Source organism: Chaetodon trifascialis, chromosome 9, assembly GCF_039877785.1.
Source record: "Chaetodon trifascialis isolate fChaTrf1 chromosome 9, fChaTrf1.hap1, whole genome shotgun sequence".
NCBI lineage: Eukaryota > Metazoa > Chordata > Actinopteri > Chaetodontiformes > Chaetodontidae > Chaetodon > Chaetodon trifascialis.
In genome coordinates, this window is record NC_092064.1 from 28,673,946 (window position 1) to 28,693,247 (window position 19,302).

At 45.3% G+C, this 19,302-nt stretch overlaps 1 protein-coding gene across 3 annotated transcripts in view; it reads left to right on the top strand.

Annotated features, from left to right (window-relative positions):
• The window catches only part of LOC139336171 (leucine-rich repeat and fibronectin type III domain-containing protein 1-like protein), a 224,813-nt gene that overhangs the window by 32,073 nt on the left and 173,438 nt on the right, over positions 1–19,302 (top strand). For 2 of the 3 annotated variants that reach the window (XM_070970119.1, XM_070970120.1), the window contains exon 2: positions 18,985–19,024. The gene's annotated coding sequence lies outside the window, so the exon portion shown is untranslated. Of the gene's footprint in view, positions 1–4,128; positions 4,167–18,984; positions 19,025–19,302 lie in introns of those variants that run through there. The other variant, XM_070970121.1, reaches the window with a different exon arrangement.

A 19,302-nucleotide genomic window follows, 5' to 3' on the forward strand; every position in this document is an offset into this window, starting at 1 on the left:
TGAAGGTTCGAAAACAAAGACAGAAAAAAACTTTTGTTTTCTCAGTTTGCCTTCCTGACTGTCAGAGGCCGCTTCCACCGACGCCTCAGATTTCATACAGCTGTGCTGCACGAAACATGAGAAACACGGTTAATTCTCCGATGTCTGAACAGTGACTCTGCTGACGCTTTTCTGGAGAGGTGACGAATGCTGTGTGAGTGTCGGCCAGATGTGGAGGTGTCAGTAATCTGTACTGACGGAACATCTGTCTCCACACACACATTTACACAATTACCAAGGAAACAAACATGATCACAAATAAACCTACAGTAAATAAACACATACTCTCTCTCTCTCTCTCACACACACACACACACACACACCCACCCACACACACACACACACACACACACACACACACACACACACACACACACACCCACCCACCCACCCACACACACACACACACACACACCCACCCACCCACCCACCCACACACACACACACACACACACACACACACACTCACACACTATGTGCAGTCAATAGAGAGTGTCAGTAGCAGTGTGGCAGCTCCGCACTGCTGACAGCGACTTCTTTATTTCCCATCAGTCAGTGGGCTGAATTAAAGACATCGATTATCCGGCAGCTGTGAGCTTCACTCCACGCTGACTTTCAGTAGATTCAGAGACACGGCGGAGGTCGGCAGGTCAGCTGGTGACCCCTACGTGATGATAAAGACCCACGTCAGCAGGTATCCAAGCTGCTTCAGAAGAGGCCCTCAGCCGAAGCCTAACGATCCACGACCTCTGACCTCACTGCAGAGCGGGGCAGCAGCAAATTTCCCTACAGTTTAATATATCATCACAAATGTATGATGGTCTCGATCGTCCCACGCGCCTCTTCTGTCTTCCATGAATCTTTGCGGCAGAGACAGCTGGTGGTGATGTTTTATGAAGAGATTAGACGCTCAGAGGGAAAAATACAAAATGTGCTGCAAATAACTTTAGAAACGGCTAAAAATAAGACAAAGGCATTGAAGAGAAGATATTAAATTATTCACACCTTTAAAGTTTCAACACCGAAACTGAGAAAACTCCACTTATGGGAGCGAGCTGCACAATGTGCCATGTGTCTTTATTAGGTGAGACAGGAGTCAGGATAACACCAACCTGTGCATGAAGCAACTGTTCTGTGGTTGTTTGTTCACACGATGAGGAAACGTTCATATCGAACGTATCAGCAAACTGTTCAACACGCTTCATTACACTTCTGTCATATCTGCTCCTGGCACCATCAGTTTTTGGTGATGATTTATGTTTAGCGTGGTTAAATATTGAAAAAGTCGATGCTCAGTGGGTGCGCCTGATGTCAGACCAGCATACAGAGGTTTAACAGAGCGACTGACTGCGATGCAAAGTGGAAATGAAACCTGAGTGAGAGATATCTGAACATTATCGCCTGCTTGTTTGCTTTTGTCGAGTCTATGAAGGATGCACCGTGCAGAGTCTGACATATTTAAATTATGAGCAAGTTTTATTTTTGCAACAAAGGTTTTTGAAGGCACTGATAGATGACGTCCTGCTGACTTCAGATCAGTTACAAACATTTCATTTTGTCATGAAAATTGTTGCCGAGAGAATATCTGTGTTTCTGTGCCCACAGAGGTTTGTCTTATTCATCTGGCCCCTGGATTGATCGCTGTTGTCACTGAGTGTTATCCAGGCAGAAACTCTGCGGCTCAGAAACGGATTTGTCAAAGCAAATTAGCACAACGTAAACAAACTTTACAGGAAACAATGTTGCTTTAAGAGTCTTAATTGCATTTGTGGAGTGAGTGTGTAAATACATACTGTACCAGAGTGTGCATGTGCTTTGTGTGTGAAGCTGAGCGTGACTGACCGAGAGCATCTGTGCTCGACCCTGAATAATTAAAGCTTATTTTTACATACAGTGAAGAAACGATGCTCTCATTGTTTCCACAGCTGAGCTGCGCTCTGTGCGGCCGTGAATCACACACTTCCTGCTGTGATTCACAGAAAGCGAATCTCATGTTATTATTAACATGCGGGACTTCGTGATTCACTCGATAATCCCGATCAGGGCCCGACGCACACATTCATGTCGACATGATAACTTCAACTGTTTGTGGATCACGTTTGCGGTGGTCAGCCTTGCGTGTGGAGAAGAGAGAGAAGACAGAACAGAGAGGCAGACGTGTTCAATATGAATAAGGGTGAGCCTGGAGGCTGAATACATCCTGGAACATGCTGTCATATCCCAGCTGCATATAATATACAGAACACACACACACACACACACACACACACACACACACACACACACACACACACACACACACACACACAGAAGGTGTTCCCCTCTCACATGCACAGGTGGCTCATTGTTTGTGACATGTTGTTTTCTGGGGATCAGTGGAAATCTCTGTTACTGCTGAGAAAAGGCTGCAGTGCAAACACACCAGATTCTCTGAGGATAACAGGTGACATGAGACAATATTTTAGCTCAGATTTGGCTTAAAATGCCTCCCTCGTCCTTTGGCGGTCTCCTGCGTCATGAGTAATGCAGTTAGCTTCTTAGAAATTCAGCACCGCAGAGATGCGAGCTTTCAACCCTGCTGTGAGAGGGAGACCGTTTATATTGGACGATTCTGTGAAGCCCTGAATTACATTCAGTAACAACATTTTTCACTCCCAGCGTCAACGTTTGCAAAATCCTCACAAGAGGCAGCCAGTGCAGAGGAGAAAGATGATGCTTACGGCTGATAAAAACATAAATGCTAACTGCAGGTATGTTACAGGATGCACACTCATCCACTCGTTAAGCTGATTCAAACATGGCACACTGAACGCAGCACAAACACACTGGAAGAGACAAATATTTCTTTGGAACTAGATGCTTGCAGATGTCTGTATCTGGAACTTATTAGCTGGAAAACACAAAGGGACCACAGCATGAAGCTGTACACTAGTCCAAGTTCAATGAAAACTGATAACAATACCACAGGAACATATATTTTCATGTTTTCTCGGATGGCATATTTAGACATTCTCCAAAAAAAGACAATTTACTTTGAATATCTGTCTACATAAATAGACATAAATAGACACACACACACACACACACACACACACACACACACACACACACACACACACACACACACCAACGCCATCAACCATACCACCAGGGCCATCAACATACATTATGTTATTTATGATGTTTATACCTATATTTTCTCTGTATATCTTTATATTGAGGCCATTTACTGTATTTAGCACTTCAAATTGTCTGAAATCTTTGATTTGAGGTGTCTGGAGCTGAAAATGGCTGCACGGTGGCGCAGCAGGTAGTGCGGGTGCCTCACAGCAAGAAGGTTGCCGGTTCGATCCCCGGGTCAGGCGGGGCCTTTCTGTGTGAAGTTTGCATGTTCTTCCCGTGCATGCGTGGGTTCTCTCCAGGTACTCCGGCTTCCTCCCACAGACCAAAAACATGCTCATTAGGTTAATTGATGACTCTAAATTGTCCGTAGGTGTGAGTGTGAGAGTGAATGGTTGTTTGTCCTTACATGTTGCCCTGCAATCGGCTGGCGACCGGTTCAGGGTGTACCCCGTCTCTCGCCCATTGAAGCTGGGATAGGCTCCAGCCCCCTGCAACCCCGAAAGGGATAGGCGGTATAGATAATGGATGGATGGATGGAGCTGAAAATAATGCACTGAAGTGGCAGAAGGACAAATTCAGAAATTCATTGGCTATTCAAAGTGTCAGTCTTCAAATTGGCTGTGATTGGTTCAATCTTCCCACATGAGAAGAGAAGGCGGGTCTTCATTCAACTCAGACTGTTACTGGCTTTTCTGGTAGTTAGGCTGTAATTGGTAGATCGTGATTGGTCAAGTGAGGCGAAATCTGAAAGGTGAGAGTAACTGAAGAAAGTGACGTCAGTTTATATGTTTCCGGAAGTTTTATGCGCGGGAAAACGGAGAAGGCAAGCGGAAGAGGAGCTAAATTTCTGCTCATTTGAAAAGGAAAAAACGTCTTTCTGTGGATTATTATCATGTTTTGGACTAAATATCTTTACTGCAGTGGATCTTGTGGACCTTTGTGGATGTTTTCAGGCCGTTTTTGTCGGAGTGTAATGATCTGTGGATCACACAGAGATGTAATAGGTGAGTTACCTCAATGTCACATCAGTTTTAAAAACGGCTGTCTGTTGTTGGCGTTTCTTGAGCCTGCTGCTGTGGTTTTAACTTGAAGCGGTTCGCATAAATCAGGAGCTTTGTAAAGGTGTTTAATGCGAGTCTAACTGTCAACATAGCACTTGTTTGAATACACAGCCCGCGCGCGGACAGTCGGAACATATGGGGATGGCGGAAACGTTAAAAGTGGCTAACCGTAGCTAGCCGTAGCTAGCCGCAGCTAACCGCAGCTAACCGCAGCTAACCGCAGCTAGCCGCTGCTTGGGAAATGTTTGCTAACGTGAGGATGTTCCTGCTGTAAACCGTCCTGATAATCGGATTTTTTGCTGCCTGGATTGTTGTTTACACTGCAAAACAGCGAAGGTTTTCTCTCATAATGGTCGTTTTAGCAGCAGCACTGCGCTCCATACAACTGTTGCTCCATAATGAGGGCACACACACACACACACACACACACACACACACACACACACACACTTGGCCATTTCTATGCACTTCAGCTTGCATTTACTCCGCACACACACAGCACTCACCCACACACTCCCAAACAGACAGAGATGCTTTGATGTGAATGTGACCCAGTAAAATGAAATGAAAGAGGCCTTTGGAGGAAGTGTGGAGACGAGCGGCGTATCCTCCGCTGTCACCATTTTGTCGATTCGCCACGCTCGGCGCTCCAGCATCTCCTTTTCTCTCTGGCTGCTTTCCTTCCCTCCTCTGTCCACCCGCTCCCTCTCTGTCTCTCCAGTCTGCCATTGAAAATTGATTCTGGCCTCGCTGTGATAAGACGCTGCTGGAAACTCCCCCTCAGCCAGTCAGAGGACAGCGGCGGCCCACGCTCGCCGGAAACTTACTTTAGGTTTGTTTCATATTGTTTTTAGACTCATTCAGGTGGCTGAACACAAACATTCCTGTTCATTTGAACTAAATCCTTGTTCTAGATTGTTCCACCCTGTTTTGAGCTGCTTTCTGAATGGTGTGTGGTGTCGGCCATTTTGGTAGTTTTGCTGTCATCGGGGTGAGACTGTTGTCCTTGATTTGTTGATGGAAGATGGAGACTAGGAGCTGTAAATTGTGTACCTGAAGTGAGGTGATGGAATGTCCACCTGACTCACAGCTCAGCCGGTTTGCTTTCCTTCAGAGACAAACCCGAGTGAGTCAGCGCTCACTGGACTGTCCCTGGTCTTCCCTGTGCTTCACATCATGTCTAAAGCCACGTATTCAAGTAGTTGCTCTTCAGCTGAGCTTGAAGATAAAAACTCTGTTATTTGTATTTATTTTCTGTGATTGTCTCCTGGTCAATACTGAGCTTTTTACATCTCAGCTGGCTGTAGCTCGAGATGATGTGAAAACCCAAAGTCTCGGTCATTTGAATGATGTAAAATGTCTGATGATTATTTTTCGACAGGTGAATGATGCTACAGTGGCTTTGCAGAACTTACAGGGCAAAGCTGCTTGGACATGTTACAGTTAATATCTGCACATTTAAAGACTAACTAACGAGGTTTTGTCACATTTCTCATCGTCTCTTCGTGCTCCTTTCCTTTGACCCTCTTCTTCTTCTCTCGTCTTCCTCACCTCTGGATGACCACCCGCTCGTTCAGCATCTGTATCTGAAGCCTCCTCTGCCCTCCGTATCTCTTCCTCTACACATTTCCAGATGAGCTGTGCTGTTATTTGAACAAGAAAATTGCTTAATGACTTAATGGTGTGCGGCGCGCTGGCAGAGCGCCGTTTAGTGAGTAAGAGTTGATGCAAACACACATTTTCTGTCTGGCAGATCAATTTGCAGCGTTCAGGTGGGTGAGTCACCAATCTGCTGTTTAGTGCAAATGTCTGCTGATTCTGGTTGAGGGTCGGTCGATTTCAACCTCTTTACCTGTTCTCTGTCTACTCTCATTTTCTCTTTAACCCCTCTCACCCGTCATGTACTCCTCTGTCATCCCGTCTTCCATCTCCTCCTCCTCCTCCTCGCAGCCCCAGACGATCGCCTCAGGTTTCTGTATCTCAGCATAAAGCGACGTTCTGCCATCTTCCTCCTCTCATCTCTCTTGTCGCCTCTCATCCTGTCTTGTATTTCATTGTTCCTGTCATAACATCAACCCTCCCTCCCCTCGTCTCTCACCCTCCATTGCCTCCTTCTCTTACTTACTTTCCCCCTTTCTGCTCACTGACACCTCCTGTCTGCCGAGGGGGGGAGCGCTGCGAGGCGCCTGCGTGGCCGAGGCTAGGCTAGCAAAGACACAACACTGAGGGAAGGTGGAGGGAGGAGAGAGCTGGAGAGGAGGAAAGGTTAAAGGTCACCTGCAGGGAAGGAGAGGAGGTGGAAGAAGACAGAGAGAAAAGGAAGTAGAAAAATGAGGAAAAGATCGAAAGTGAGAAGCATCAAAACTTGAATTATGGAGAAGGATAAAGGAAGTAAAACAGAGGAAGGAAGCGAGAGAGTTTAAAGGAGGAAAGGAAGTAAAGAGAACCATTATTTCAAGTAGAAAAAGTAGATTACACACTTTCTTTGGCATTTAAGTGGTTTAAGCTGACAACTTTTATTCTGAGGTCACGTACAATAGAAATGTTAAAAGCAGTAAAACAAAATAAAAATGGATAATAATTTTGTGTTTTTTGCTTTTAAATGTCAGGTTAGGACAAATAAAAAGTTTAAGTAACCTCTGCCAACTCCGACATTTCTAAAAACATCAGCATCTGTCACTGGGAGGCACTGTGAGTAAGAGGAGGAGAAATGAGGGAGGAGGAAGAGTACAAGAGGCTGATATACAGAGAAGGAAGAGAGTGCAGGGATGATGGATAACAGCAGAGAAAGAGACAGAGGAGGGACAAAATAAAAAAGAGGCTGATGGGAAAGGGAGGGGAGGTGAGGGGACAAATGGGCATTGATTTGGCTCATTGACTGGGGATAGAGGGGAGCGGGGGTGAGGCGGGTGAGGCAGGTCCCCCGGCAGCATCTGCTTTGTGCAAGACTGCTCATATTACCCAGAGGGCCTTGGGGCTGCTTGTGAGCTAACCAGGACTCTTCAGTTGCTTTCTGAGCCTCTGCCCTCGTCTCATCCGTCCTCAGTTCAGGCTGTGATCTGGAAATACATCCAATCAAACACTTTAAACAATCTGCATGTTACGTCCAGCTCTCAGGCCTGGAGGTCACTGCGCTGCGTCTCCTTGCTCCTCATCCTCCCTCCTCTCCTTGTTTCCTCTCTCATGCTTTCTTTTACTTTTCATCCTCCCCTCCCCTTTCCTCCTCCTCCTCCTCCTCCTCTCTTCGTCTCCACCTCTCTCCTCGTCGGTTCCAGAACAGAATTAAGTTTTCCAGCAGCCGACACAAAACGCCGCTTCAGCACCGTTTTGTCTTTGGTCCGCTGTCTCCAAACAAGCGCCGCATCACATTTGGCAGCAGTTAGCAGACACACATTTGATATCCTCTGTTTGTATTAGCACAGAGTTTGATCTCATATAATATCACAGAGTGCCGTGATGTAAGTGTCGGAGTAGAACAGTGAGTATGGTAATCCTGTCAGCGCCCTGTGGATGATTGTAATGTTGTCAAACTGTGACCGGGTTTGTCTCCAGGAGAATAAAAGCATTGTATGCAAACCAGGGTGGGAAATTTCACACCGGCTGCCAGCCAGACGCTGCTGTGCACTTCACTTTTCTCTGGTCAACGTGTTTTCTATTGTCTATTCTGCTGTTTTTGTGTCTGAAACTGACTCGAATTATGCAGTTTTAGCAGCCAGTGAACTCTGCAGTCTGTCAGCAAACATGGAAGCAACTGTGTACCTTTCTCTTTGTGACGTTTCTCTCTGTTGGGCGGCACATAGACTGAAAACGGCATTTTTACTTAAGAAATGACAAAAACAGTTACTCTCAGTCCATTGTTCATCTCAGCTCTAACTTTGAGTCACTTCTCGCTGTATGTGTGGCGAATAAGTGAAATGAACTTTCAATTTCGATCATTGAAAGCAAAAGAAGGATGGATGGAAGATGGATTTGCAGCTCTGTGATTTAATGATTAAGTGATTTCAGCGTGTTGGTTCGTGCCATTATGTCCTGAACTCTGTCAAAAAAGAGATTTCCAGCTTCTCAAAGGCTTTCCTCTGTTTTGTAAGTTGAATATCTTTGGAGTCCGAAGATGCGACCTTGGGCTTTAAGAAATATTCTGGGTATTTGTTGCTGTTTCATAAGAGATTTTATACACGTTCCATCATTGCTTAATTCCTAAATAATCATTATTTACAGCCGTGCATTCAAGATTTTCTTCCAGCTCCAGTGTTGCTGCCCTTCGGTAGACCCTGTCACATGACTTTCCAGTCAAAAGAGGAGGAGGAGGAGGAGGAGGAGGAGGAGGAGGAGGAGGAGGACAAATCAGTTCCATATACAGTAGAGAGGAAAAACTGCAGTGGTTCTGTTGTTTGAGTGCAGCCGTTGTGTGCAGATCCAGGTGAGGGTGGAGGAGCAGGAGGAGCAGGAGGAGCAGGAGGAGGAGGAGGAGGAGGAGGATGTGTTAGAGGGAGCGTAGGGATCTTCCAATAAGTAGCAGGATTTAGCTAGTTGAGGCGTAGCTCCGGCAGAGATGTCACACGGGGCCTCGGGCTCTCCTGTCAGGTCAGAAGCCCACAACAAAGACTGTGACGTGCATTTTAATTGTGCTCTTTATTCTCCTTGTTGTCCATTTTCTGTATTTTTATCTTTGTATTTCTTTTTATTTACAGTAGAGTATAAAAGTATTGGCTTTGCTGTTTAATAAGGAAAAATATATGTGTGTGTGTGTGTGTGTGTGTGTGTGTGTGTGTGTGTGTGTGTGTGTGTGTGTGTGTGTGTGTGTGACTGACAGATGGTGGTTCAGCAGCAGATCAGAGAAAAAAAACCATTACAAGTATTAAATCCTTGGAAACTTCATGAAGAGTAAGAAAAGTGTTTTTGCGTTTCCTTCACATTATTTTCTGTCATAATAACATAAATATATGCACCAACATATGCTGAAGTTGCTGCAGGTCTGCTCGCTCTTAATGACGGTCGCTGTCTTCTCTGCCTGCTTGTGTGGGTGTGTGTCTGCTGTGGCCAGATTGTGACTGAATGTGCCTTTAGGCTGAAGTTAATCAGAGAAAATAGTAAAGTACCGTGATTTTGTTTATGCAAACGGCACAAATAGTACACGGTGACACGTGTATGCTTCCTTAGTGGAATTGGGAGCAGCAGCATCTCATTGCTCATGCTTGGAGCTGCAGTCTGTAGTGGTGGTCATTAGCTTAAAGGTCGTATTTTTCCCTGAAAGAAGGAATAATCCAGGCTGGAGGCTTATTTAAGTCCAGCTGCTGATTTTCGTGTACTTGTGGAAATGAAGTGCTTCAGTCCAGCGTTCTTCCAGGGCCGACGTCGGTGGGTTTGTCCTTTGTTCTAGTTCATTCTGTGGCTGGAAAGCAGAGGAAAGGCGGGGGTCACCTACATCCTCTGCGCTGGTTTCCTTTTAAAACTTCACCTTGAGTTGCGCTTGGCGGCCATCGCTCCCCCTCCCTCTCGCTCCTGACTTTGTAGCGCGAGACAGGAACACCGAGCTGTAGCGGCGCCGCAGGTCAACACAAGCGAGTTTTGTTGTTGCTTTGATCTTTGCACAGGTAGATTAGGACACTGTTGCACCTGAGTTGGCCCCTAAAGCCAAACATCAGCGCTGTAACCGAAAGCTTGTAACTCAATCAGCGCACAGCGAGGCTGCAGGGAAAACAGACAAACGCTGCAGTGTGTGGCTGAGAAATGAAAACAAAATGCTAATAGAAATAAAAAGGCACCTTTTTTAAATGAAATAAATGGGAAGTGTTTCAGCGGCGTTGTGTAATGGATGTATTTTAGTGAGCACAATATTCATCAGGGTCTAATGGAGGAGGAGAAACGGCCCACCATATGGCATATTAAGCTAAAATATGGGCAGCAAAGCAATTTTAATGTTTCTGTTGCCTCCCTGAGGCTTTCGCCAGTGTGGCCCTGTTTTGGTAACATGTCTTAGATTTAAATGTGACACACACCATTAGTTACCAGGAGAAAAAAGAACTTCCTGCTCCTGCTCCTGCCTTTTGAATCCGTCTCAGCTCCCCGTCCAGACTGTCTTCTCTCTGTGTCTTCGTTCCCTGTGTGGACGCTCACACTCCTCCTCGCCTGCTCCCTCCGGGTGGTTCTCCTCTGAGCAGCAGTGGCCTGTTGTTGCCTGTGTTCATGCTGACCCCGTGACCTCTGACAGCATTTAAAACCCACCAGGACAGTACACAGAGATGAGCCAGCTCTGCTGGGCTGTGGGTTAATTACTGTTTTTCTTGCCATGTCCTGTTCTGCATTACTCTTTACGTATATTATTATTATTCGTATATTGTAAAAACATGTTGTTATTGTAGTCGCTGTGCAGCCGCAGTATTCCTGAGGGAAGCTTGTGGGTGTTTTCCTGCAAACCAAACACACCGAGCTGCTCAGTACTTCTGTGTTTTCCACTTTGTTTCAAGATCTACTTGTAGTTTCCATCATCTGCCATATGATGCAGCAGCCACACGGGTCAGCGTTCGTTCAGCAGAGCACAAAGTTTGATCACATTCATCTCTTGATTGGCACATCCTGGCTGCCGTACCTTAACTGTGTGTGTGTGTGTGTGTGTGTGTGTGTGTGTGTGTGTGTGTGTGTGTGTGTGTGTGTGTGTGTGTGTGTGTGTGTGTGTGTGTGTGTGTGTGTGTGTGTGTGTGTGTGTGTGTGTGTGTGTGTGTGTGTGTGTGTGTGTGTGTGTGTGTGTGTGTGTACACTTAACAATTATTTACCAAACCTTTCAATTACTCAGGCATTCATAACATATTCATCACAAGGACAGAAATCTTGTTACATTGCAGATGTGGGACCACTGACTGCTTTGATGGCTGCGCTCCAGTCTGTTAATGAGGAGCTAATCCTGCTCCATCCTTGATTTTACTTGCACTGAGAAATCACTTGTTTGCAGCAGATTAAGTCATGTTTGCCTTCCCTCTGGCCAGCTCATGCTATCAGACAGAGTTTATGAGTGCCTACGTGACTGAAGACTTCTTTCTTATAGCCATCCAGGGTCGTGGATCGGGGCGAATAATTATTATAATATGAACATTTCTTTTAACTGTGCCATGATTTCACAAACTGTGAATAGTTCCAGTTTGCGTCAAACACCTCGGTTGGATTTGTGTTCCAGGCATGTTGAGTGTATTTTAATGCACTTTATCGCTCAGTTGTGACTTAATTGGATGTCCAGTAAAAGCAGCGCGACCTCCATGCTGCACAACAACTTCATTAAAGCCGTTTATACTCAGTCATATTTAATCTGAAGAGGGTGACATTTGTTACTGAGGAATAACTGGATGGAAAGGTCAGATGTGTTTTGATTTACATGTTAAAGTTTGTACAAGCTGCACACTGGTGTGTTGTGGACTGTGGATCACGTGGGGGCTGATGGATTTGGGTTTTATTGTACAGTGACGGTGCAGTGTCACACTGTGAAGGAATCCAGACGTTCAACTCGTGATAACCGCGAGAAACCGCATTATTTTAAAAGCCATATCAGTTCCAATCCCTGCGGCAGGACTTCTATTATTTATAGTGATATAGGCAGTAGACATGCTTATTTCTCAGGGACCCTCCAGTCTCATTAGAACAGAAAATATATTCATTGTTTTGAGCCGACCTTTGATTCAAGTGTCACACACTCAAGGTGGTTTCAAGCCCACAAGGACTGGCAGCATTGGTACAGCACGCCATGTGTGTCGTGTACACCTTGTACACTTTTCTGAACTGTCTGATTCAGCTCTCATTTTCTCCAAATGTCTAAAACATTTTCTGTGCTCTTCTGATGATGGAGTATTGCAGTGTTGTCTCCAAGGATGTTTATTAAGCAAACTAATGGACGGATGGACGGTTCAGAGATTGATGCTGTTACATAGTGGGGCTACACAACCCCACAACAGCTATTATAATCAATTAATCTTTTAGGTATTTAAAGAAATACAAACACAGAAAATGTTCTGAAGTTTTGTTGGTCTTCTGTTTCATTTCACTGGAGCTTGAACATCATATGAACTGTTGATGCTAACACAGCGTCAGGCATAGTTTTGTCCCGTGTAATGTTTTGGTAGACAGCACCTTTATCTGGATTTTTCAGGTGTGTGTGTGTGTTTGTGTTTGTGTAGGTGTGTGTGTTTGTCTGTGGTCCCAGACTTCCCCTCAGTGGTTCTCCGCCAGTCGAGTGTGCAGAGTTTGGAGCCGCAATCAGATTAAGGCTGAGCATCTCCTCCTGATCGCTGCTCTCTGCTCTGCACCGCCAACTCGATCTGATCCAGCCACAGCCTCAGGCGGCCTCCGATCAGCTACACACACACACACACACACACACACACACACACACACACACACACACACACACACACACACACACGTATGATCACATATGCATGCTTGAGAGCATGGAGGAGGCTCACTGACACACAGATGCATACAGACACACAGACGCTCCACAAACACATTCATACACACTCCCAAAGTGGCATATGCCAAGGGAGATGGAGAGTTTCAGTGTGTGTGTTTGTGTGTGTGTTTGTGTTTGTGTGTGTTAGAGAGAGAGAGATGGAAAGTGGGGGCTGGTCAGAGAGACAATTTCCTATTTGAAGCTCTTTGAATCATTCATGAAGAAGAGATGGCAGAAATCAACAGAACCAATCTGACACACACACACACACACACACACACACACACACACACACACACACACACACACACACACACACACAGGCTCATGAATGCATGGATGCTCTCAAAACACACCTAAGGCATGCACCACTTACCCTGACTCACACACACACAGGAGCACACACAGATACACTAGCATGCACACAGAGAGGACATTCAGACCAACCAACAAAGACTCTCACAGCTTACCTGTCTGTCCCTCACACACACACACACACACACACACACACACACACACACACACACACACACACACACACACACACACACACACACACACACCGTTCAGGTTAACAGGCTGTACCTCTCGTGTGGGTACACTGATGGCGAGTGTCATGGAGCACAGTGTCAGCAGCCACAGAGACACTGGAATGGACTTCTCATGTCAGAGAGAGTGCGACATGCAGAGAGGAAATGGAGAGAGGGCGAGGGAGAGTTACGTGACACGTGTGTTCAGGAGATGCATGTTGAGATGGGGGGGGGGCGGGGGTCCACAGAGGTGAGCCAACAGAGGCATTGTGAAAGGTGTGCGATGAAAAGAGCGTGCAGAAAGAAAGGGAGGGAGACACTGGCGAGGTCTGTTTACAGTCATGTTGCATTCAGAGCTGCAAACTGTCCTCGGAGAGAGGACAGTTTTTGTTTCTGTCCTCAGAGAGAGGACAGTTTGGACGGGAAAGGAGGCACAAAGGCTTGTGAGGTGTGTGTGGAGGAAGAGGCTGTAACATCTACAGGCAGGCTGCATGAACGCAGTCCAGCCTGTGACATGTTGTGGATGCGTTCATGTTCAGTGGGACTCGGCCTTCTGCAGTTTGTTCTGCACTCATAAACTGCTGCTCGCGTTGAATCTGGATTCACAGACAGGTTTACAGCTGAAATCCATCATGCTTTTAATGAACATGTTTTTATGTCCATCTGCGTGCTGAAACAGTAAAAAACGAGCTTTTAATGTGGTCGCAGACATTCTGCACCTGTCCTCTCCCACCTGTTCAGTCCACAAAGCTTCATTACTGCGCTGAATATTCATGCTCTTGTTACCTGTCCAGGTGATATTTTCACTACACAGCAGCAACAGTAAGATAAAACAGTTTAATTCAAGGCTACATATTGGAGACTGTAATCATCTCTGCCAGAGAGGCCGGACCTCGGTCCACATTCAGGCCGAACGGCGCACCGATCCGGACCCAGCCCATAACTTGTCACCTGGGCCACACGTTTTTACTGGTGAAAGTGAGCACTTTTGATGCTTCCTGGGATCCTGAAGAGGAGTTTTTGTTTGTTTGTTGAGACCACTCATTGGGAGTTAAACTGGGTTTTTGTTATGAGCACTGACTGCCTCCTTGGTGGAGATCTGAGAGCTTTTCCGAGTTCAGTATCTAGTTATCATTATGGACTTAGCTCATGAATTCACATACATTACTCATACATACAGCTTCTACAGCAGTAATTGAAATCAAAAATGAATGAATGAATATGGATGAACTGTCTGAGCCTTGTCTGCCTCAGTTTCCTGCTGGTCCAATCAGAGGAGATGTGACCTTAATTACCTGATTACATGTTATTTTATTGGCCTTGAATAAAACCCAGATGCGTCCTGATCTTTGCTGTATTTTCAGTGTTCCAGGTTCCACCTTTTGGGAAAATTTGCAGCGTGTTGATCTATTTCAAGTTGATTCAGCATCAGTCATTTTCTTTACACTTCTACTGCATCGTGCTGAATATTCAAAAGGATGAAATCCGTAGTCTTTTTGACCATTATCCAAATGGATTGACTCAATAAAAATGATAAAATTTTGAAAAAACGTTCTTGCACTTAAGCCCAAGATGTTTCTAGCAATACTAACAAAGAGCTGAAACAATTAGCCAATCAGTTTGATGCATTAACATGAAAATAAACAGTGATCTTGATAATGGATTAATTGTTCAGGCAATTTATTGAGCAAAAACTAGATTTTTGCACTGTTGGTTGGATAAAAGAAGCAGTTTGAATACATCACATTGGCCTCTGGGAAATTACGACACCCACATAAACAATTTAATGTTGCCAGCTGTTTGTTTCTTTAGTCCTAGTCCTGCATCATTTAGTCCTAGTTTTCACTGATGAAGTGAACACCAGTAAACAGGCAGTATGATATGATGAGAGTGGATGTGCAGCTGTACACGTGAAGGCGTGTGCGTGCTTCGCTGCCATCCAGAGATAATCAGCAGGAGAGGTGCAGTGGAGATGTGAGGGGGTTAATGAGCTGCAGCAGTGCTGCTGTGGCAGGATGGTAATTGTAATGAGTCACAGTTGTGGCCCTCCGTCATATTATGCAGGTCTTTAAAGGAATTTATTTACCCTTCATTTAGCGAGGCAGGGCTTTTGGTGGGGAAGCAGAACGAATGTTTCCTGCAGTTACACACAGGACTTTGTCTGTTTTATGTCTTGTTTGTACATCAGACACTTTGAGGCAGGAGTTAAACTGCATCTACTGAACCTTTTAGCCTCTCTTAGCACAAAGTTTGGGTTTTCTGGACATTTTGTGTCCTTGTTGACCATACAGTGAACTGCTAAATGATTAAATAAGCATAAAAAACACAAACAACGTACTTGTGATTCCTTTCAAAAATCCCTTACTTCACCATCAAAACCAGACGAAAATACAAAGAACACAGCTGGAAACACCTTCGTCTGTTACTTCCAAATACCTTTCTTACATGATCTTTTCTGGACCGCCGTAACTTTTCCTGCCATCTGATGTCGCACTGTGACCTCTGACCTTTCTCTTTGTGACCGTTACATGCAGTGGCTGTCATCTCGTGCAGTAATGCTTCTGTTTCACTCTGTTCGTCACTTCTACGTTAAATCTAAAAATACCTCCAGCTGAAGCCTTTGGGATGCGTTCTGCGCCTAAGCGCTTTCGTGAAAGGGTGAAGTGTGTTTTACAATCACCTGCAGGCAGATATGAAATATTCAATTGCTCTTGTGTGGTTTTTCACATGCTCTTTGCTGCCGAGCGGTGATTTCTCTGCGATGAGGCCTGCTGCAAACTTCTTTCTGTGTGTCGCTGAAGGTTGCTGTGTGTGTCGTCGACCCCTTTATTTCCCAGCATGGAACCACATGTCGGTGTAACGTCTCAGCTGTGTCCGCCTGGCAGCGGTGCTCACATTGTGTGGACGTTCGTATGGATGTGATGAGTTCATTGAATACATGCTGTGTGTATACCTGGCCTGCCTCACTGCTGGTTTAAATGCTAATGCATTCATGCCTCAGCACTTCTCTTGTTTACTTCTTTACTTATACTTCAAACTATACACCATCATCAGCATAAATACTTTCCCTGCTGCATGCCATTAGCCCATATACCAACTTTTAAAAGGGAAACCACACAATAATAGACTATTAGCCTTCCCTTGAATCCATACCTCCTCCCAGCTCTCTCCTTTCACTTAGCATCAAAGTGTGCTTGAACTTTTCAGAGCCAGCCCTGCTTGTCTCTGCAGTCATCTTTAAAAGGGCCTGAGCCTTAACGAAGGCACACAGAGGAGGAACTCATAATGGAGTAATGGCAGTGAATGCTTGTCTGGATGGTCTACAGATGATTCGATCAGACAGCCACTGCTTCCTTCCTACAGTGAGGATCAGCTGTGCTCTGACGTGAGGGCCAGGTCTCACAGACAGTGAGCGTATTTACTGCCATGCTAATGTTCGTGAACAGGCTCCAGAGCGTGTTGTTTAATGGCTTTAGCCTATAACTAACTTGTACTGTTCGACCAACATATGTCTGCACATTCAATTTACAATGACAGAAAACAGAGTGAGAGTCCAAGTCCTGCAGAGAGCTGTGTTTGACACAAAGTTCAGGAGGAGGAGGAGGAGAAGAAGGAGAAGAATTACTTTATTAATCTCCTCGGGCAAAATTCAATTTTCCATTCCACTGTTTGTTTGTTTTTTTGTTTTTTTTTTTACACACAAGCGTGAAATACACACATGCACACACAGGAAGATGCTGCTGCTGCCATGTAGTCATCTCACGGAGCTGGTTGAGAAAAAAAAAAAACGACATCAGAGCAAAATTGCTTTATTAAAACTTTTCCTGTTCACCTCATAATTGCACGTGTGTTCTTTCGTGGTTTGATGTCTTCAGTATTAATCTGCAGTGTAGAAAATAATAAAAACAACAGCCACTGAGTGAGAAGGTGTGTGCAGACTGTCAAACGGCGCTCTGAACATACAAAGCTTCCTGTCTGTGTTCGTCTGTAAGCAGCAGTTGTCGCTGTGTGTACTCTGGCCTGTACGTTGCAGCTCATGTTATGTGTAAGTTTGGCTCAGTGGAGATCTCTAAACGTCGTGCTTTGTTGAGGACGTGGTGATCAGTCGGATCCTGAAGCGTTCATGTTTGACGCTGCTGACTGAACCTCCGTCTTTGTCTGTCGTCCTGTTGCTCAGTTATGACATCATAAAACCGCCGAGGATGGTCATTAGCAAGCTAACTGCAGCTTGTGTTTACCTTCATAATTGATTGAGCTCAAAGTGAAACATGGGACCCTCCATCGCGGGTCACTGGGAAGCACTGCGGGCGCTGATCCAGATAAGATCGACTTCCTGCAGCAGGCAGAGACAGCTGGAGCCGTCAGATGCTGGAACATGATGCTTTGATGCTGAGTGACAAACACATCCTGTACCTCTGCTCCACCGTATGCCCTTCAGCTACTTCTTAATCTGAATGCAAGTAAACGCTAAATGCTGAACTTAACCTTTAGCTAACGTTTGCCCGGTCCTTTAAGTCCAGATCCCAACATGGCTTCCTGCCAAATCCAGAACCTGTGTGTCTTCTCTCAGGCACACGGACATGCAGACACATGTGGGGTGGCCATGCGATGTTTGCCATGTTATCTCCAGATCAAAGTGAGCGGCTGGCTTTTAAATCTCAAGTTGTCAGATTTAATTCAGAGGTAGAGAGCCCGAGAAGGTTCTGATAATCTGCACTGCCTGATGAGATTTCCTTCACAATAAGTTATGCAAAGAAAAGGGAAGAGGGGAACAGAGAGGAGGATGATGGAGAGATGAGGGGAGAGGGGGGAAACAGCTCAAAGAGCAGCTCTGCATTCAAAGCTGATTGATCAATCTATTTTTTCCCCATTTTCTGAATTGCTCTCTCTCGGCGTCTTTGCTCTCTGTCTCCTCGAATCACGCTCCATCTCCCCCCCTAACGTTTCTAAGTCATCTATCAGATACAGAGGCGCCTGGATGGAACAAAACTCATCCCTGTAATTTATTCTGCTGTTTCTGCCTCCATTCATTCCTTCTCCTCCGTGATGACATGCATTTGTCAGCTGCCTCTGCGTCTTTAAAATGAATCCCTTTGCCTCAGAGTCACTCGGCTTCAGCGTTTCTTCATTGCAAAGAGATGCAGTTTGGCAACAAATGCTGGAAGATGGAAGGAGAATTGGTGTCGTGATGACTCAGTGGGTTCAACTATATTCTCGCAACATCAAATCTGACTCATGATTTCCTCTGCGTGTCATCTCCCTCCTCTGCTCTTCCTCTCTCTAAGTGCTGTAATAAAAATATTTGAGAGATGCTGTAAAGACTCGTAGTCGAATTAGTTTTAGACCGTTTGAATGCTGTTTTTTTTATTCTAAAGCCTGATGTATCTTCTTCCTCGGTGCCGAAGAGCTCCATCAATGAGCCACACTGTCGCACTGGCTGACATCTCTCTTTACGACAAATACACACACTGCAGTTTATTTTGACTCAATCACATTCATCATCCCGCTTCCACAAACACTCACCAGAGCACCAACTGTGGATTAATCCGCCACAGAAAATAGTCCCCAACAACTGCACTGTTTCCTCCTGTATGAGTAAAGCTTGCAGAAAACTAGGGTGAGCAGCTGGTTTAGGAAGGTACTGAGTCTTTTTAAAAAGACTCAGCCAATGAGCTGTTAGCTGAGAGCCACAGACAGGAAGTCAAAGTGCTGTTGTTGGTTTAATCTTTTTTTATTCTCGGCCAGCCTTGTCGTTCGACAGTCAACCTGATGATCAGTTTTGTTCTTGTTTCAGGTGTCAGGAAGGACTGATCTGGCAACCAGATGACAGAAAGGTAAGTGATCGACTTTAAATCATTTTGAAAACAGAATAGTTCAGTAAATTCTTCATCTTCACAGTTATGAGAGGTGGAATTTATGCCTTGTTGTACCTCCTTGGTTCTATATCAGAGGCTGATATAAAGAAGACATCTGTGAGGGAACACAATAATTAAAACAAATGCACAAAAAAACCTGAGCTGAGCAAAAGCTGCACGCCCACACACACACACACACACACACACACATACACACACACACACACACGGCAGCTGCCCACCGTCCTCTTATCTCG